This window comes from Argiope bruennichi, chromosome 3 (genome assembly GCF_947563725.1).
Source record: "Argiope bruennichi chromosome 3, qqArgBrue1.1, whole genome shotgun sequence".
Classification (NCBI taxonomy): Eukaryota; Metazoa; Arthropoda; class Arachnida; order Araneae; family Araneidae; genus Argiope; species Argiope bruennichi.
This window is the reverse complement of record NC_079153.1, coordinates 85,467,036-85,489,677: the sequence shown is the minus strand read 5'-3', so window position 1 is coordinate 85,489,677 and position 22,642 is coordinate 85,467,036.

The following is a 22,642-nucleotide window of genomic DNA, read 5'->3' as shown; positions in this document are numbered from 1 at the left end:
AGTTCGAATTTTTTGAAGATTACTGTACTTTCTCAACACTACGTATAGAAAAAAGTTACTAGAAATATCATGCTGCACAATTTGTAAAAAATGACAGAACTAATATTTAGTTAAGCAATGTTTAGGTAAAGATATACGTTGTATTTCAATGAAACTATTATTATTTCACATTATAAATTTCATAAACATAAGATTACATGGTTTTTCTTCTTACTCCATTGTAGCATTATTGTTTTCATGTAATTAAACATAAAATACTTGTTTATAGTCGTAAAGTCACACGTTTCACGGTTTATTTCGATTGAGTTAATTATGTTAATTTCGTTTGACGAAGCTCTGACACCATAGAGAGAATCGAAACAATTTGAATTAGGGTCAAAAGTATTTTAAATATTTGTTATTTAACAGTTTTCAAGTGAAATTTAAGATAAAATATTATCATTATAAATGAAAATAAGGAAAAATTAAAATGAAGAATTCAAAAAAATAAAAAAAATAGTGACTATATTCTTACTATTTAAAATGCCATCTATGTGATAGAAAATATCAATTTATCGCCAGTATATAATATAGGATGCCTTTATATTTTTATGCACAAATGGGTTTATTGAAGATATGCCACTTTGATATAACAGAAATAAACATTTTTTTTTACTTTAACTTAATCATATTTAACTCTATACTGACAACATGTATATGTAAGAAATTAAATGTATATCCAAATAGTAGTTAAGACGCAGTACATTGTTGAAAATATAAAGCAATGTTCCAGATATAGAACTTTATTATACGAAATTATTCAAATTATAAATGCTGTGCTAAATTCAAAAACAAATTTATAATATCGCATTTGTAAAAGAAATAAGTCGAAGTCCTTAGTTCCTTCCATTTTCTCAACAAAGATCAAAACACCATGAAATTAATGGAATAACATGGTGTTTCGGTATTTAACAGTAAAACATTTTTACTATTTTCTCGTTCTTATTCTTTAGTTTATTTAATCTGACTTATTTCCCCGTGTCTTTTGAATGATCCTGACTTTTTAACTTTCGCTTCTTTTTTCTCCGCCGAAAATTCAAAGCTTGCGTTTCTCTGAAAAATAACAAAAGTATGGAATTTCACTCTTCTTCTTTTGCCATTTCATTTCATTTTATTTATTTTTCCATTCCATCCGCCATGCTTTCGAAAAATTCAAACGCACTGGAAAAATAAGGAAGAAAAAAAAAGAATAAGAAGAAAAATATCAGAGTCTGTTTACAACGAGACCCTCTTTGACATGAAATCCGAAACCAGGCAGAATCTTTTCATCTCTTCCAGGAATAGCAAGAATAAAAAAAGTAAACCATACAGGCAGATTCTACCCAGTAAGGAAGGATGAAGTCTCCAATTTGGTCCGAAACTGCATCCAAAGTTGAAGAAGGAGAGTGTAAGCGGACCTAAATGACAGGGCTAATTGGTATTTTTCCGATTTCATCTGCGATGCATAATTGAATGACGGGGATTATTTGGGATTTTGGACTAAATGAGGAGTTTTTGTTCTAATTGAGTTATTATCTTGTCTCCCACCCTTATATTCCTCACATTATTGGATTATGACAAAGAAGATTGTCATCGCTGAAAGAAAATAATTTTTGCCCGTGCTTGTTTTCATTGACTTATCCATTGTTATTATTTATTTTCCTGCATAGGGTTATTATTTTCTTCTCATAATGACAATGGCTTACTAATTATGTGAGTTATTATATGAAAAAAATAATTACGATATTATCAGTATCATTCAGTAATGAGCTAAAAATATGAATAACTTTGTTGTTTTTCTAAAAACAAAAATTCTAACGATTTTTTTGGATATTTTCCGAGCTAATAAATATACAATGTATGCAATCTAGTCAATGTTGAGTTATACAATGCAATTTAAATTATAGAGGCATTATGTTGTGAATTGCATAAGTCACTGAAAGTAAATTGAATTATTTAGCAGATTTTATTCAAAGAAAATCACAGAATTATTTTATAGAATGATTCAAAGAAAATCGAATTATTTAACAGGTTTCAATTACTAATAAAACAATCTGCAGTTGGCAAGAAAATTTCTAATTTCTAATGAATAAAAAAAAATTTGAAACACTTTTATTAGCAAACTAAAATTTAAAATGCTTTATATATAATCTTTTTATGTATTTCTTTCTTATATACAAAATATTACCTCTATTGTTCGCGATAGAGTTGATGACACCTACGACGAAGTTCCGTTTTTAAGATTTTACGGAATCCAAAAATAGTGTTTTTGGAATTATGTTTGTTACAGAACAAGAGAAATCAGAAACGAAGTGAACTAGAGTGTAAAAATTCTAAATATAATTGTAATGTCGAATATGAAGATTTCTATCACAATTTGAACGAGATTCATTGAAATGAAGTCTGTCGCATCTTTATCACGACAACTCAAAAATACAGAAAAAAACTATATAAATGAAATTTAATATACAGAATTATGATCAGAATGACAAAATTCGCCAAAAATGCTATTATATGTTCTTCTATTACATGTATGCTCGCATGTATGTGAATTAGATAACTCAAAATACGAAGACTTGGATAATTAAAAATTGCTATGTTGGCGCCTTCTTGACAAAACTGCAATGCTGTCTAATTTTGAGATGAAAAAAGAAGGCATCTAAAGGCATCATTTCTAATAGATGAAAAAAGAAGGCATCCAGATGTATATGGAGTTTCCTTTAATATACAGGATGTTCCGCTAATGAACCAACAAAAACTGAGTAAGGCTTATAAATATCAAGGGGAGCAAATATTGAAATAGAACATTGTGACGCAAACCATTTTGTGGGAACAAAATTCGAGAAAAATACATAAGAATTTCAACGCTGTGCTGGACCCCCCCCCCCCAAATTAAAACTATTAATAAAAAGCTTTAATTTTTGTGGAGGCATATAAAAAGATTTACTTGATTAATTATTACAAGAATTGTTGAAAGGATCGATCACTGATATTAACCACAAAAGACTATTTCCGGACATGCTCAAACATATCAAGTATATTTTTGAATCTATTACAGTGATGAGAATGCGTGCGCCGACTTTTTTCATTTTGTTAATAAGCATCATATAAAGAGTGATTTCAGTTTCGTAGTTTGGAATCCGGAGAATATAGAAGTCAAGCAATTTATCCTGCGTCTTTTGTTTCCCGCTTTTAACTATATAATGTCTAGGTGATTATTAACTTCGAAGTAAAAGTATGCAGAGGCATCATCATACTTGTCAGGTTTTACTGCATTTCGCTCTCTCTTCGAGATTTCAAAGAGGAGGCTTGCAGAAAGAAGAACTACATAGCTCCATTCAGGCGTTTGAGAACAAATAGGGCCCCAAATGTGAGTTACCGATCACTTCTTCCCACATTTTTAAACTAAAATTTGATCAGATTTCTCTTGTGACTTGATGTGGTGATTAACCATCGTTCACGTATGTGTTTGTAATTTCCTTTGGATTCAGAGCTTGCTTGCATTATTCCTGATTTTCATTCTCTCAGTATGATTTTCGATACTGCGTACCATTACCATTTTTGAATCTATTACAGTGATGAGAATGCGTGGGCCGACTTTTTTCATTTTGTTAATAAGCATCATATAAAGAGTAATTTAAGTCTCATAGTTTGGAATCCGGAGAATATAGAAGTCAAGCAATTTATCCTGCGTCTTTTGTTTCCCGCTTTTAACTATATAATGTCTAGGTGATTATTAACTTCGAAGTAAAAGTATGCAGAGACATCATCATACTTGTCAAGTTTTACTGCATTTCGCTCTCTCTTCGAGATTTCAAAGAGGAGGCTTGCAGAAAGAAGAACTACATAGCTCCATTCAGGCGTTTGAGAACAAATAGGGCCCCAAATGTGAGTTACCGATCACTTCTTCCCACATTTTTAAACTAAAATTTGATCAGATTTCTCTTGTGACTTGATGTGGTGATTAACCATCGTTCAAGCATTTGTTCGCAATGTCCTTTGGATTCAGAGCTTGTGTGAATTTTCCCCTATTTTTATTCTCTCAATATGATTTTTGATACTGCATATCATTGTAATTTTTAATCCTCCTGATACTCAGTATCAAGTCTGATACTCGGGTCTAGAGCATTCTTACTTGAAAACTATAATGACGACTTCAGAATGTTTGATTTCTCCTTCATGCAACAACCACTACACCACATACAAACACACATTTGCATTTAGGGAATGAAGCACAAGACAAAAGAAGAACTGAAAAGAAGATTCCAGAATATTAAATGCATGGTAAAAAGTTGAAGAGGGTACACAATCTCCAAATGCATATTCTTTCCTCCTAAACAGTTAATCTATATGCCCTCAAATATAAACGCCACATCAGCCTTTAATTGTTTAATTTCACGGATTATTGACAACATTAATCCGAGAAAGTAACAGTAAAATTGACACTTAAATTCATGAACTTATGAAACAGATCTCAAACTCGAATATTATGCTATTTCATAAAACCCTTAGATGTTTTTCAAATTAATAAAAAGAAAAGACTATTTGATATTTTAAATAAAACATTACATTCTTCTATAAAAGTTACAAGAAAATAATTCTTTGACAATTTTACTCCAACATTCTTACAATTGCTTAGTGTTTCTTTGTTTCAAAAACCGAAACAAAGAAGCAATCTAATATTTAAAAGATTTAAAGCATATTTATTGAATAAACCTACCACATAAATATTATGTACGTTTATAAAATTACCATAAACTTTAATCATAAAATGGAATAAAAGTTTTTGTCTTATCCCATTTTTGTGAATCATAGCCAGAGATTTTGTCTGGAATATTTAAATGCGAGTGGGGGGGGGGGGTCAAAACGCTTACGTTTCAGATATGAACGGAGAAATATCGTCACACTACATGAACGGAATAGCTAACATCACAAACTATAAAAGCTGTTATTTTACCATCCATTCAATATAAGATGATCGAGGGCATTTAAGGACCATATACCATATCCATTGCTTTCAAAACCACTACGATGCAAAGTGAAGTAAGAATTTTCCTCCTATGACCTTTTATTCTGGTCTTCTTCGTCTTGAGATAGAAAATCTAATATAACCCTTATATTAGATTTATATTATCCGAAACAAAATTGTAATTAATTGGTGTGTCAAAGAGGATCAAATACAAAAACACAAATAATGGCACTGAACACTTAAATAACTGAAAAAGAAATTTTTTAATAATCTATCAAGTTAAATAATCCAAGATCACCAACTTTACATAAGATTTCGGTTTGTCTTACTAATATGATTGGAGAATATAAATTTTGCATTCTTCTAATCTTTTAATTGAGATTCAAGAGTTGTTTGCACTTTTTTTAACTAGTTGCTTTAGATATTTTATTTTGTTTGCGATAGAATCAAACATAAATATTTAACACTTGATATCTACAATATTCCCAAATTAGAAGTATTACAGAATTCGGAACAATGATTCTCCATTAATATTAAGAGAAAAACGTTATTGCCACCGTTGTTTCCAAAACATATGAAGCTTGATTCTTAAAAAAATGATGATCATTCATGAGTCCAAGCACTGTTCGTCGCCAATTACTAATATTTCCCATTTATTTGGCAATTGTCGGATTCCATCTCTAAGAAACGATTCATCTTTTGAGGTGATTCACAGATTGATCCATTTTCTACTTCTTTATAAGGGCGAAAACGTTAATCACCAAGCTGTGTACCATCGATCAAAACAAACGGCAATCGCAAGGTGCAATGTCTGGAAAGTACGGAAGGTGAGGTAAAACCTCCCATTATAGTGTTTTCTAACACATTTTGATTCATTCTTGAATAATGTGGCTGCTGATGGATAACTTTGTCTTGCATATCTTGGTATTGCGACCAATTATAATTCAATGTTCAGCGTAAGTGCATCATTGCGTTCGATATCGATCTCCTGCGAAGATTTAATTCGATTTCAACAGCCCGAAATATATCACTCAGAGAATAATTGATGATTCAACGTAAAAGTTGGATATTGTTATGAAGATAATCATTCGCTACATGATTATTAATTAAAATAATTATTTGCAAATACCGATTATTTTGCAATAGTATCCGAAAATTACCATGCGAAATTTAAGATCCGATTTTCCGAAGATGTATCTAAAAAGGGAAATCTAAATTGTATCTTGTACATTAAACATGCCATTATAGATCAGGCTTCATGATTTTATAATGGCAAGAAGATGAATCAAGTACTTCCTTCATCATATGATTATGTTCCAAAAGTATGGGATCCCATACAAAGTATATAAATAGAGATACAAAAGTATATGGGCTCGGAAAAGCCACCCAGTTTCCTTAAAACTTGATAATCACTTGGCAAACAAACTAGTTTATTTATTTTATATTTATTATTATGACCCCACGTTAAATCACAAAATAATGGAAAAGTGCGTCAAACAATTGGACCTACTCTTGTCATCTTATGTATAATATAACTTGATGATATTGATATAATATGAAAATCGTCACTTAAACAGGGAAATGCAATTATCTGGGCGAATTCTTGACTTTTCATGCATAATGGAGAGTGGCGATCTTGGTGTAATCTGAAAATCACTAAGAAAACTCTTATCTTGGCGATCTTCCCATCTTATATATATATATATAATGGAGCTTATCGATTTTAGTGTAATCTCAAAATCGCTAAGTAAATCCAGTGACCGTAAAAATAAATAAGCACCTTAATCTAATTATAACTCGAAGTGCCTTTTGATAGCAATCTATTAAAACGCTATAATCGAAGAGAATTCGACTCCGCTACCTGAGTTTCCTAGAGAATTTTATTCATACACTTGGATCTAAGGTATATCAGAACCTATTTAGTAATGCATTATCATTTATATTTCTTATTAAAAGTGTAAAATGTTCAACAATAGCTCAATATATATCTTTTCAATATATATTCCTCTTGTAACAAGACAATCTACTAACATAATTTCTATAAAACACAGTTCAACTTGGATGGTAGCAATATTTTAGAAACAGCAATTTCATATCAAAACTTCACAGTTTTCACATATTAAGAAGACTTTTTGAACTAATATATTCCACAGAAGCACGAGAGTTTCCATTTAACTGTTTGCTTACTATAATCGTGATCAATCAAACACACACACACACACGCGCGCGCGATTAAAGTTGAATTCTTCGTCTTCTTAAAATTTAAAAAAATAAATAAGTTCTTCTTCAAAATTTAAAAAAAATAAATAAGTAAAATGTCAAAATAATACACTTTATTAAATGTGTCTGTGAGGAGACATCCGAGTGCAACGGTTTAACATCCCATTTTGAAAACACACAAAAAACGTACAATTTTTCGCGTGAAAAGCATGCCAATTCATCGGAAGGTGTTAGTTGACGCCCCATCATTTCTGTACCCTCTCGGGTGACGAGAACCAATCATCATGCCGAAAAGTCCTCATCCTCATATGAGGTGACCCCTCCAGGGTGGGAGATGGCATATTGATAAAGGGAAGAAGTGATATTTACAGTTTTTTTTAGCGTTTTCTGACACTTGACAATACTCTATTTTGATTAAAGCCCACATTCTAGAATAAAGTTAAGTTAATTTAGTTTAGCTATATTAACGTCCCGTTTTAAAGAAACACTAGGGTAATTTTGGGACGAACCTCGTCATTTTGAACCGTGGTCAGATGACGAGGACGACAACTACGCTGGGATACCCTCTCCAAACTTCCACACCATACCAGTGGGGGGATGTTTGTCCTGACGGATTAAATATGCACCAGACCCGCTTACACGTCGGTTCTTCGGTGGAATCGGGTCCCGAACCTGAAACCCTCTGGTTTCGAAACCAATACCTTACCCCCACTCCACCGTGTCCCTTTTATGTCCTCTCACTTGCATTCGTAGAGACTATCTGTGAAAGTGAGAGAAATCATTAAAATTTAAAACTGCATGTTGATTAAAGCTTGCATTATAGATTAAAGCAAATTATTTAAATAGTGTAGTCTAAATATTGCTAAGATAAACTTCGATAAATGGAATTATGCTCCAAAAGTCAGTATTACAAATAGGAATACTATGTCTCAAGAGAAAGCAAAAAAAACCCATCATGTTGAAGGGATCAATAGGAATGTGAGTATTCCTGTATTCTTAAATTAAGAGTTCAGGAATTGATATAACGTAGCAGAGGATAACAGCGGACATAATCCGCTGTTATCCTGAATTCAGGGAATGGACTTTCGAAAGATAGAGCCTATTTTTAGGAGAGCAACTGAAAATGCATCTCGCATTGCAGAGAGCCTCAGAGGCAGAGAGCACAATCAGATTTAGTTTTCTCCTGGTACATTTTCAACAGTTTCCTCCGTCCATAAAAAAGGCGTAAGAAGCGCAACAGAGAGAAGATTCTTTTTTTTCTTTTATTATATTCGTCTCATTCTTCCGACCCCTTTTCTCTCTCCCCCTCTTTCCAGCACTTTTATTATTTTTTACTCCTCCCTGTTGCGAGAGGCCCCGATATCGGCTGTCAGATATTTCTTTTATTTCTCTTACTTCCTCCCGACCGTTTTCGGTCCAATCACATTTTATAGGGGCATCGCAGCGAACTCTTTTACATCGAAGAGGAGGCTTAATCGCTTAAGTGAGGGCTTTACTCTTCTGACAGGGCCCGGCCCGCTCTAAATACCGAAATAGTGCGGAGTAAAAGAAATTGAAGACCACGCACTACTCGCAAATACCAAAGAATCGCTAACTTATGGAAAAAGGATATTTTAATGTCATTGTCTTTTTTATAGCTTCTCAGTATACTGTCTTATTTATTTTCTGTCTACGATACAAAGAGAAAATATTGAAATAGTCACAAAAAATTTGAACCTTTCGCTTTTGACAAATCTCTATGAGTCCTAAAAATGCATTTTTGCGACTATGTCTGTCTATCTGTCTATGGGCGTACATCTTTGCGAACACAATAACTCAAATATTATATATTTAAAATGAATTTAATATTTGATATCAACGAAAAACTTATTTTTGATTTTTAAAGTAGGATATCAATGATATCAAGAAATATGTTCCGAAGTCATTGAGGAAGGAATGTTAAAATATTAATTATTTTAAAATAAAAATCAAATACCTTTCTTATGGATCATCTACAATCCTAAACGTGACTTCCTAAGAAATTCGGCTAAAATCTGCCGTATTCATTTTGAGCAATTTTTTTCATCATGTATGATACAATTTACAAATATAATGCCACATGAACATCCGCATAATCTAACTATAAAATAAATAAATTCATAAAATAATCAATCATATCTTTTCGATTCATATTGTTAATTAAGTTGAACCATATGTAATGGATCGCAACGAGAATACTAAAACTTTAGCGGAAGTTGTCTCCCCGAAGCTTTCACACATAATCTAATAAATGTATTAATGTATTATTAACCGCATGCTATCAGCGAACAATAATTGTGAAAATGTCTAATATGCTGCCCTTTGAGATTAGTTGCTGGAATGTGGTTCTTACACAAATGTCAGAAAACTGAATATGTATTTTGTGCACTTTTTTGCCGATTGATTGAAATCAAAATTTGACTAATATATGGTTGAAGTCAGTTATCATGCCATATATTTAGTCACTGCGTTTTTGAGTTATTTAGTTTACTTGCTTATGACCAATGGTTGATCAATCTTTTGACTGATATTAACTGTAACCAATCCTTTGATAAGAAGGAGCTACACTTTAGATTCAAAAACTGTGAACGAAATTTCATTTGGTCAAATTGTTATGGTTCCTAACTATTGCGTTTATATACGTACAGTAAACATATAATATTTAAAGAATAGATGGACAGACTATAAAAACATTGAAGGATTGGTTCCAAATGTAATTCATTTTACACTTTAGATGTTAAATCGGTACGACAAATTTTATCTATCTAGATCTTTTCTTTTGCTAGTTAACGCGATAAAAAAAATATTCTGACAGACAGATTTTCTCTTAATGGATTTCGTTCAAAATTTGATAGAAATTTACAAATCTGATGTAAAGACTATACATAAATTTCATCTGTCTAGCTCAAAGCGATTTTGCTTCATTCCGTTCATCGGGAGAAATAATTCCTAAAATGAGTTTTTCGGATTTAGCAAAGATTCATCTAAATTTAAAATTCGAATCTTTTGACGATTTTATTACTTACTTTGTATATATATACTTTGCATAAAAGAGTAAAAATTTTAAAATTTACATGTTTTGTATCACTTCATCTTCAATTAACTTTCTTTTTATTTTTATTTTAACGTTTCTGTTTAACGTTTTGTTGTATAAATTAATCACCATTCATTTGGGCAATGAAACTTTTGGCAATATATTTCGACAGCTGGTAATTTATGAGAATTATTGAGGTCAATAAAAAGAAAATAAACCATTAACAAAATTCGCCATGATTCATAGAAACAAAAGTTTCTGAGAACACAAACCCAGACGCATTGTGCAATGAAAGTTGACACCTGACAGAAACATTATGAATGACTGGGATATATATACAATATGATTCACATTTTATGCATTTGCTTTGTATGTCAAATGCATACAGACTGCTTCCCAAATTTATCTTCAAAATTAAATTTATTACTTCCAACTTTACGTACAATTTTGTATAAAAGCACAAACATGATTTCTTCTTTAGATTTCTGGCTTTTATTTTTCCTATTTAGATTGCAATATATATTCTGATATGCTGCTATTATGGTTTTATGTCATAGTCTGATTTTCATATTCTTATCTTGATAAAATGAATTACAGTTGAGTTTCTATTCAACGAAGCTTCATCGTTCCGTTTAAAACTTTATTTTAAAGAAAATTCGTAAAGTATTAGATAGTAAGTTAAACTATGAAAACAAGTGAAAAAATGACTGAAACTTATTTACCCATTTTATTAACTTGAACACAAGTATTAAAAAAACAATTTCTGCAATCTTATTTTGTATAAATTTACTATAAAGTTCTTTTTTTTTCATAAAAAATTCACCCTTCTCTTAAAATTGACACATTTTATATTTTTCATCTTTTTGTATTTCATGAAACGTTGTTAGTTTTCTTAGTTGTGAAGATCTTTTTAATTGCCGTTTCATTATTTTTATATCAACATCCTCTATAATATCATTTTCGTATATTGTTATGTTTGAAAATATAACACAATAGCAATATCTTCTTAAACGTGGAGAAAATTGCATAGCCTTTACCTAATTTAACAATATTAATATCTTTCAGATGCTACGATTTTTCATGATTGTCAATTTGACGGATTTTCTAAAATTCTAATAAATGAATGATTGCAAAGCGTTAGGTAAGATTGTAGTGGTTCCCTCAAAGTTTTCTCGCACACTATCTAATAAACATGCCATGCTAAAGAACGCCTTATATGGCATTGGGTACAATAGTTGTGAAATATTAAATTTTGGGGAGAATTTAGCATTTTTACTGAATCTGTCACTCTTCATCAGATATTTGGCTATTAATATTCCATGCTTTTATAATATTCAAAAATCGAATTTGTGTTTTAGACGCGTTTTTCTCAAACAAAAATTTGACATAAAACTGCATTTATAATCACACATTTTGAAAACAAATTTAATATATTTGAGTCAATGCGTTTTGGAATTATCACGTTTAAAAGCTTTTGAAAGTACAGACCGGCACACCGTCAACCCGTAATTAGATTTGACTCAAAATTTGGCATTTGTTGTACACTCTAGATGTTAAATTTGTATATTGATTTTTTTTTCTATCTAGCTCTCATCCATTTGTCATTTTTATGTTTAATTTATTCGAACAGCTGGACAGATGGACTTCCTCTGAAAGATCATCTGTCCAGTCAGATCATCTGTAAAGACCATATATTGAATTTCAACTATCTACCTCAAAGCGTTTTTGAGTTGTCTTTGTCACAGATTAACAGACAGATGGACATTTTTCGAAAATGAGTTTTTCTAATTCAAGTAGATCTAAAACGTGGAGATTCGTCAGAATCTTGAGTTAGAATTTTTGACGATAATTATACTAAAAATTATACGTAAAATAAATATTATACGCAAAAAACCCCGAAAAGTTTCAACAAAAAATATTAGTCTGAAAATATGTTTGTATGGAAATTAATCTCTTGTTACATGAAGAGTAATTATCATTTAAAGGATTTTCTAAATCTAAGGACCATAGAATAGCTCATTATATGGCAAAAACGGAAGTTATTTGAAAGTTAGAAGTTACTTGAAAAAAATGCTACTGTATATATTTATATACATATAAATAGGAATATAACTAACTGCCTGTAGTTATATCCACACATTTAAGAATATAACTGTATATATTTCTATACATACATTTAGGAATATGAATGTATATATTTCTATACCTACATTTATATATGTATTGTATATATTTCTAACATTGATTTTGATATAACCTATAACTACATACAATAATATTTTTTATTATTGTTTCCTACAAAAATACTCCATACTTTCTGATAAGTTGCTACTGCTTGAGTGACTTCTTTTAAAATTCTTCATCCCAATGAAATCTATCACATCTTAGCAGAATCTCTCCTTCAATAACATAGAGGAACATATACCTCCTTCTTTTTCTGATTTTTCGCTATCAGTAACACTAAACATGTCCAGATAGAAAACCGAGCTTTCTTATAGATAAGTCCCCAAGTATATCATCCACAAGAGGAAATTGCTGAGATTACTTAGCTCATATCTGTATGTTTTTCTGTCCACTGTTGGGATATTTCTTATTTTTATTTCTCCTTTCCTACACGAAGAAAAATCTGCCTCATGACTCAATAACCCTAAGGGGTCTGTTGGAATGCCTGTCCGTCCACCTGTGACTTAGACCGGAAATTCTATCCGCCCACTCTAGCACACCGGAAAAATCTTTTCACATATCTGAAATTCGGTTTTCCACTAGAGAAGAAAAAGTGGGAAGAGGTGCCATCCTGGCTTGATTCACTTACACACTGCTACTACGAGTACTTTTTTTTGTTTGGTACTTTCATGTTGTTGAGAGACCAGCGGAAATGGCATTGTGGCAGCATAGCTCATGTTTATAATGCTAAACAACAATCTGGCTAGAGCGTTATGAAAGAATATAAACCAAAAAATTGTAAGTAATTCAGTATTGAGTGTATTAGTGGCCATTTATATCTTATACTGTTAATATTCATACTCAAGATTTAAAATGCCAAATGAATAACTCAACAGATGAAAATTCTGAATAATTGCATTTCTTTAAAAAATTAATCTAAGAAAATCATATATTTTTTTAAGGTATCCTACTAGGTTCGGAGAAAATTAAAAAAAAAAAATGTTTATATGATGTTTTATATTAACCCGTAATTGGAGACGGTAGTCAAAATAAATAAGCGTTGTTCATTAGCTCTGATTATCATTTGGTATTTTGTCCTTGAATACAATCACCTCCTCAGTACCTTCAATTTGTTCTTTCAGCAGTATGTTGGCAAAAGTTTAATTACGAACACGTGCATATAACTGAGTTATTTTTTTTCAAAGTTTGGGTTGTTATATATGGAGTTATTGACTCCATGTCTTTGAAACTGATTTTAATTTGAATAAGGCAAAAAAGAATAAAGAAATATTATTAAAATAATATTTTAAAATATTGAATTCTTCATTTTTGTTTTTTTAAGTTCTAATGGTTATTAGCATTAGTGTAATTCCGTAATAAATAAACGAAGTAAATATTCATTAAAAGATTGTTTAGGTTTTTCTTATAAAAACTTTCTATGTTCTAACATTTAATGTTATAACATTTAACATTTTTATTATTAATATTTTTGGTTACTACACGATTGCCAGAATGTATTGTGTTTCCAAAATAAATTCCAATGCTGTTTACAAAAGACAAAAAAGAAAAATAATAATGCGGTCATTTTGACTCCCTGTCTCTGGCCGTGTGAGGAAACTCATGTCTCCAGTTACTAAAAGGATAAAATAATGATTAAAAATGAAATTATTTAAATATATATGTAACTTTTGAAGAAAAAGCTTATTTTGAAGTAAATTTTAGCATTTATTTACAAAAACTGGTATTGCTCCAGAGAAAAAAAAATGATAATTTTTCATTTTTTTTAATAAAATTACGTGTGTAACATATCTAAGAGAGTTATTAACTATTATCTAAGAATTACATACAAAACTAAAATTTTTGTGTGCAATATATGAAATTATATGCGAAATTTTGGAATTTTTTCAACAATATTTGCCTGAAACATTCATAAATCCACTTCTAGAGTATACAACATAAAATCCATAATTCATTACATTCTGCATAATATAATGAGTACTAATTACAAATTTATTTAAGATATCTTAATCATTTTTTGAGATATGACGATACATTTGCATCAGAATTATGAAAAAAGTCATTCTTCACTAAATGCATTTAAGCTTATAAATGCTTATAAAGCATTTAAATGCATGAACTACATGTCAATGGTGTACTATAATTTGTCTACTAACTGGTATAGAGATAAAATAAAGATATCACTGGAAACAGAAACGCAAATATTTTCTGAAACTGCAAAAATAAATAAATACATAAAATGAAAAATAAGAAAAATAAAAATGCAAATTTCCATTCAAATTCATGTATTCAATCTAATCGGATACCTTAAGAAATTAAATTTTTTTCTTATTTTATAGTTTTGTACGATTTAAAAGTAATTAAAATGTCACTAACTAGCATAAAAAACTCATCACATATCAACACCTTTTTAAATACGGAAAAACCCCGATGCCGATTTTCGACATCTCTAGTAACTGAAATCTTGGGGCGTGAGATTGGTTTCGCCTGACAGATGTCGATGTGTTGCCTGAAGATAGCTAATATTTGAGCATCACAAGTCAATCATGTGCCAAGAAATTCCACTTATAAGTGACATCGAAAATCAGCTTCCGGGTCTTTCATATTTAAGAGTTGTTCTCATGCATCCTGCATGAAACCATAATGGATATTGAAAATTTGAAGGGTATGAAAACTCGTCATTAGACATCACATAAAAATAAATGATAGACACAGCAGACACATTAGGTGATATAGACGAAAAGAAAAGAGATAAATATTAGATCAAAATAAATACTAAGGTATGCGAGTTATAAAATGAGAGAAAACTAACCCTAACAGCAAAGAAAAATATGAATTTATTTTGTACTTTTACTCTGACGATAGAGAAATTTATTTGAAATAAGAAAATGGATATTACTTCACACATTTAAATTAAAATATAAGTAAAAGAAATATCAAAAGTAAAACGAAAACATAATTAAGAAAAAAAAATACAATTAGATTAAAGGAAAAGAAAAACAGTAAAAAGTATCCACACTAAAACACACACACGCAGTCAAATGCTATATTCGAAAGCATTACCCTCAATAGGATTTGAAATATTCGTCAATCTGAAAATTCATAATTAAAAAAAAAGCTGCTGTATTATTAATCCTGTTTCTCAAATCTGAGTGGCTGAAAATACATAAGGCTGTTGTTTTTCAATTCTCCAACCATAACTTGTTTTATAATGTTTAGAAATCAGAATAAATTGAAATTTGTGAAACAAAATAGAAGCAAAAAATCCCGAATAAAGAAAATTGGATTCTCATCTTTTGTACTGACATTGCCTGTTGTAATATAATGTAGGGTAATTTATAATTTTTATGCAAATTTTGAATAATAATTCTTTTTGAAAAACCTAACATCTGAAATTCAGTTTAAATTTAAAATATTGCAAATGAGGCCTGAAAAAAGCTTACAATGACCTAAATTTATTTAAAGGAACTGATTAATATAACTGATTTTTTAAAAATATTTATTTATATAAAATAAAGATAACAGTCATTTAAAAATGCCTGAAAAATATTTAAAAATATAATCTAATTTCTGGCGTCATGAAGCTTGTTTTAAAATAAAGCAAGGCGTAAAGGAAAGTTTTATTTCTCAAATTTTACTGCTCTCTAAAAATTGTATTAAGTGTGAAATAACATGAATCAAAGATGTGTAACAACTTTCGAAATTCAGATGAATTCTTAATCACAAATTTGTTATATTAGAAAAATTATTTCTTAATGACGTCTAAAATCCAAAAATCAACAGCATCCCAAATTTGGTAGCTATATGTCCAAATGTTATTCCTACAAAATGATTTGTACTAATTTTTTTATATAGCATCACGTAATTTGCAGATAGTATTAGGGCCCATGAAAATTATGTTTATAAAATCGTTTATCCAGTGCAATTAAAATATATTTATTTTATTGCTACAGGCACATGAGGTTATTGCATAAATATTCTCAAAATTGAAAATCTTTGATTAGTATTCAATTCGAATGCATATTACATTCTTTGAATATAAGAAAAATTTTAAATCTTGACAATCACATCATAATATCATCGCAAATATCTTTATATATAATATATTTTAAACATAAGCCTCCATCACTGTAAAATGCAATTTCTGATAACGGATGATAGAGTCTTAACGTAAGAAACTTTTTAAAAAAGTCATCAAAAGAAAATTGTCTAAGGTATTTACGTGATAAAATGCATTTCAAATATTCCATTCAATTTTTCTTCCGGGAAAACCTAATATATATTTGATAAAAATGTATTATACCTTCCTCGAATAGCCAAAATAAAATTGTGTATCGTCTTTCACAAAATTGCATCGTCATAAATTGTCAAGGAAGAAATTGATTCACCGTCTTCCTAAACCGTTACAAATAGCACGAGCTCATTTACGAAAGAGAAAATTCAACTGAAATGACAGGCCGAGCTTTAAAGAAGAGACTGCATTTATATGTTTCGAATTTCATTTGAAAATCCATTGCCGTTGCTGCCTTCCCTTATTTCTTTAGAGCCTCCAAAATGATATATATGAACACCACAATCATTAATTCTTTTTTCTTTACACCCTTTAAATTTCAAGAAAGACATCTATTTTTAACAACACTAGAGACTATCGAATTTCACAAAGCTAATTTACTGCCGCAGTTTATACTCTCGCCATTTTTTTTGTAAGCGTGCGTGCGCTAGAGTTAAAAACAAAACAAAAAATATACATGTATACATACGTCGAAAAAGAATGGAAAAGTACGTATTATGAGACTGAAAAAGATAATTAAGTTGTTATTGAATACGTTGAAAAGTACAGAAGTGAAAAAAAATAATCATAATAAAAGTATACGAAACGGAAAGCTTATTACGAAAGAACGAAACGTAATAGAACAGGAAGAAAAAAAAATGAAAAAAAGGATGAAAACATCCCATTAAGTATAAAATGAAACAAGCCTGGGAATATATTTCTACCGTTGCCCGACCGAAAACAAAATAGAACAGCTTCAAAGGCAGCGGTGACAAGTTTGAGCCCGTGGCATTAGTCACTGGTGTTGCCAGATCGAGAAAAGAAAGAATAGCAGAGGCAATTGTGTGGGTCGTGAGGCTCTGTTTCTAGCTCGCTTGTTAAGAAGCTTACAGTAATGCAAGGACCATCATTTAAATAAATAGGAAAGGCTCGTAAAAAGCATTAGCAAAAGACCTAAATGCAGCATTAAAATAAGGACGTCATAGGGAACACCGTGCGCGCTCCCCAATTGATTGTTCTATCGTTTGAGGGAAAACTTGAGCCATGTCATGTCATCATTTTCTCGAGTCGATAAAGAAATGAATCATTGACTAAGGAGCTCTAATTAAAGGATAAAAAAAACTGAAGAAGAATTTTGCGTAACTTGCGGATTGTAATATGCATATTTAATGCCAAACTACCGAAGATTGGTGATATGAACGGAATAAATTATTTACACATGACATATGCGGCAGTAAGATATTCGGCTGCAATTCTGCTACCATTTTCTTTTCTTTTCCGAAACCGTAACTAGCTGAAAAATGCATTTCATAAGCGTAATTTCACATTTCGAGTAGAATATTTTAAGAGTGGCGTGCATTTGCCCGAGATTTTTTTCCGAAGGTATATTAGAAGTAATTGAGTTCGTTCGTCGTTGAAACTTCAGAAGTGGATGTAATTTGTGATAATAGATGTTGTATTCGTTTTAAAGCCCAAAATAAATAAGTGGACTGAATCATTTGAAAAGCGATTAGATTTTTTTTTTTGTTTGCTACTAAGAAAAAATAAAATTCCCTTGATTTTGTTTATATTCAATGAATTCTGAACTAAAATATATTTCTATTTTTTGATATTCCAGTTTGTAGATATTTCATTTTGTAGATATTCCAATGGTTATTTATACTCTCTTTGATTTACTGCATTTGAAAATATTTCTTTATTGAATTAAAATTATGCATAAATCATAAACCTAATATATTATGCGTATAATTTATTGTCGTATAACATATATCGCGTAATACAACTTTGCAATGATAGCAAACTTAATAAAAAAGTATATAGAAGCTGATATTTTGTTATCAAAAGCTAGAAAAATGCTTCGGGATTTTCGGAAATTTCAACAAGCAAAATGTTGAAAAAATAATATTTCCTCCACTTTTAAAACAGTTTGCAAACATTTAATTTAATATAAGAAATAAAGTGTAACATAAGAAAGCGGAAACAAACAAAGAAAATCGCTGCCAAGAAAGTCAGTAATCCGGAAGGAAATCAACTCTTACTGCAACATCCATTTCCATTTTTATCCTGACATAAAAAGATCTAAATGGTTTTTGCAACAATTTGCTAATGTCATCAAATTTAATATAAGAAATAAAATTTTCTAATTTTATCATGTTACGAGAAAATAAAATCTTTCTAAAATTTTGCCTCCCATTTTTCTAATGATGAACTGAAAAAAATATAATTATTTGTTAGTCAAGTCAAATTTTTTCATATCACTGTCCAATTTTCTGCAATTAAGGATTCTGTATAGTTTTTTGCACTTTAAGGATTTCTCCCAAAGTTTATTCAGATCATTGGCTCATCTTTTATTTTTCCAGAACCAAGAATTATTTTTCCGCCTTGCCAGCATAAAATCTTAATTTTTTCCCCATTATTTCCGCCACTAAAATATCTTTCATAAACTGCAGTGAAGTCAGCGAATTCCCACTAGTATTTTCTTGACTATTTTCTATATCTTGTAGTTGTGTTCTATTAGAGATGTTGTTTTGTTTAAATTTTTTATTTTATTAAGCATTGCAGATGAACTCTATATCCAATGCATTATTGGAAACGAAAATTATATTGAAAAATTTCGAAATGTTGTGGACCGATTTGATATTTACTTTGCGACTGAAAAGAATACAACAAAGACGATTTCGATATTTTTTTTAGAATTTGAATAAAAGGGTTCCTTAAAACACCAACTAAATAGACATAAATTAAAAAAGAGCATTTATAATTCTCAAACCCATGGAATTTAAAAATATTTTCTTTAAAAAAATTTTTTTTTATTCTTTTTGCTTGAAATTTATGACATTTTTATATCACTTCTTAACTATAACCGATACTTACTGCAAATGAAACTGAGTGAGATGTTTTTTTTTTCTTTTTAATTTCTTATAAAGTAAAATCTAACATTTGTCTTAAACATTGATCTTTAATGTCTCCTACGTGAAGTATAGAAAAGCAAAATATGTACTTTTCCGTTTGCCGGGCGCAAAGTGTGGAGCAAATGCGAATTTGGCGTAATAAATTTAGCGTAATTCTACATTATTTGGCGATTTTTCGCTTGCGCTAGGCTAACGGATTGTGAACCAAACGCGAAGTTGGTACAAGAAATTTGGCGGAATTCTACATTATTTGGCGATTCTTTGCTTGCGCCAGGCTAACCGAAAAGTACTGCAAAAAATACTATAATCATGTAAAATAGGCATCGAGATTTAGACGATTTTATAAATTTCTGATCACTCTAAGTCTGGAAAAAATTGTAATCTTGTCTGTCTATCGCTTTGTCAATTAGCCTGCCTATGAACACGATCTCCTAAACTTTATCGTTTGTTCTCTAATAAAGTCGTTATTCTCCCATCTTCCTATTATGTTTACGTCGCTAATCCTCAGATTTTTATTTTCAGAGTTCACATAAGCGTTTTCTGCTTCATAGCGTAGTAAAGGAACACGAATATGAATTTTACACGGCTTTTTTATTGATTGAAATGAAAGTTACACATAAAACTATAAATTTCCCGACAAATTCTTATACCAAATTTCATTTATTAAGTAGCTGTGTTTTCGCGTTCACGCATTTATATAATTACAAAAGTGCAGATCAGAAAACGTATTTGGTTCAAATTGTGGTACAGAACTAGGTCTTAGATATTAAATATGTGTGCTAAATTTCATTTATTCAAGTTTTATGTTTTCAGTTTCTTTAATCTATACTTATAATAAAGCTCAATGTGTGTGTGTGTGTGTGTGTGTGTTGGCGCTCTACAGGCCAGGTCATTTGACATATAGCTATCAAATTTGGTACATGTATACCTTAGAGGTCGGGAATGTGCAGCCGGGGTCCCTTTTTTTGAAATTTTAATTAGAATTTTAATTATTAATTAAAAAATAACTTTCCCGCCAAAAAAATCTTCCATTTTTCCCACCGCCGACTTTTCCGCCAAAAAAAAAAAAATCTTCCATTTCCCCCACCGCCAAATGAGTAAGGCTTCAGTTTCTTTTTTCTCCCAACAGTCATGAGGCTACGGTTAACATTTTTCGACGGATTATTTTAAACGATTCTGTTTATTTCACGCATGCGCATTGTGTTCTGATAGTTGACATGACAACCACTTTCAACGGATGATTTAAATTATTTTTAGGTTACTTACATGCATTTGTAAGTAAATTGTATTTATGTTATATATTTTTTGTATATGCTTATAGTTTTAAGTACATCGTTTTTTAAGTAGTTTTTTTAAACCTGTTTTAGACCGATTATTTTAAACGATTCATTTTATTTTCTTAGTGTTTCATGCATTTATAATGAAACATTGTTCATTAATCGATCTGTTCACGATGAATCTGAGAAAATTTTGTTGACAAATTCTTGAGATATTACATAAATTAAGAAAGATATTCTTTAGTGCCCATAAAGTTTAAACGCTCAGTGACTCTATTATCAGTAATCATATTATTAAAAAAATACTTTGTTTCAGTAAAAAATATTATTATATTAATTGCAGATTAATCATTGACACTTTAATTTAAAGCATAAATTCTACGAGGGGTAACAGAAAATTAGAGAGATACATATCACGTTATGACTGAAGGCCTTTATAATATTATGAGTGAATTATATGACTATCAAAATTTGAAGTTTTAAAATATTTTGCTGAAGAATCTATTAAAGTTGGAATTGCATAAAATATTTAATTATTAAAATTTTAACGAACATTAAGATTGGCGAACCGGCTGGTCGCCAAAGGCGGCTAGTTGCATAATAATATACGAAAGTGGAGATCGATAGACATTCAACAGACTGACGTATTTAGTTTAAAATTTGATATATATCTACATTATGAAAATCTGCTCACTAAATTTTATTTATCAGGCTTTTTACGTTTTGTAGTTATTGTGATAACTTATATTCGGATAGCGGACAGATAGACATCCGTTGAATGTATTTCAGTGTAATTTTGAAAAAATAACAATACAATATCGTGTAAAGACAGCATTCCAAATTTCATCCTTTTAGTTCAGGGCATCTTTTAATTAATTAAGTTAACCGATGACGTCATTCCAAAATTGTGTTTTTTCTTAGGCGAAGAATTCTAAACTGCAAAGATTAATCAAAATCGCTGGTTCCAATTGTTTGACGCTTACAATAATTTCTCTGTTTAATTTGTATACGATATAGTAAAATTTGTAAAATGCATTTATTCTGTATCACTTGATTTTGAAACTATTCTATTGCAGCTTTTATTTGAACGATGCTGCTTAACGCTTTTGCTGTTAAATGAAATGCGTCCATATATTTGTACAGGAATATAATAACTTAAAAATGCAAATGCTAAATGAATAAAATTAAGTTCCAGATTTATAATCTAAACTATTGATGTATGTTAAATTTTGAGCTAAATTTGTCAAAGGGGTACTGCATTTGAGACAATATATTCCGATGTATACGGAACGCGATAACATAAAATCCCAACAATATAGATTTAAAATAATTTGCCTAAATTTGTTGACCTATGCCAAATTTTGAATTCGAAAAATGAAGTGTCTGAAAACATACTCAGTTGTCTTTAGTATATTGATTGATAAGCAAAAAACATGGTACATTGTCTCAAAACACGCGGATATCTGTCACCAAAAGTAGACAAATACTATCTGTTTAGGGTTTGATTTGTCCCACAAAATACTCCCCCCCCCCTCTCTTTTATACATTCAATGGATGTAGAGGAATATTAATAAAAAGAACAGAAAGTAAAATGGCAGATTGTCTTAGAATATGAGAAATTCGAATGCAGCACATTTCCGTTTGGTTTCTTTTTCATATTGAAATAAGTAATTTAGACCCAACACTCAACTATGACTATTAATTTATTCCAATAACATACGTCCAACTATTTAAAAACATTTT